The following is a 522-nucleotide window of genomic DNA, read 5'->3' as shown; positions in this document are numbered from 1 at the left end:
GTGCTTATATATAATTATTTAATTTACTAAAAAAAAATAAAAATTAATATTTAATTTAAAAAATATGAAAATAAATAATTTTTAAATATTTAAAATTTACTATAAAAAGAAATTTTTGCAAATTCGACACGAAACTGATTGACACCAAAAAATTTGCTAAAGAATAATGTTGAAAGATATTTATAGAAAATACGGATTTTGACTACTGTATATCTACTTCACTTTTCTATTTTATTGATTGATTAAAATATTAATGTATCGGAACAAAGGTTTGTCTAGATACGTTCATTTTGTAACGAACTAAAACATTAAAGAAGTAATTAATTTGAGAAATATTTTTCACATGTTTAAACAGAAGTGCTAGCTGATAATTGTTTATTTTGGTACAATAAATTTATACGTATTGCTATATTAAAAATATAGATAAATAACAAAACGATATATAATTATATTTTTCATATCAATATCTAATTTTTTTAAATATATATATTATATTAATATTTTTATTAAATATCTTTATAA

The sequence above is a fragment of the Arachis ipaensis genome, chromosome B03 (assembly GCF_000816755.2).
Source record: "Arachis ipaensis cultivar K30076 chromosome B03, Araip1.1, whole genome shotgun sequence".
Classification (NCBI taxonomy): Eukaryota; Viridiplantae; Streptophyta; class Magnoliopsida; order Fabales; family Fabaceae; genus Arachis; species Arachis ipaensis.
This window is presented reverse-complemented; position numbering follows the sequence as displayed.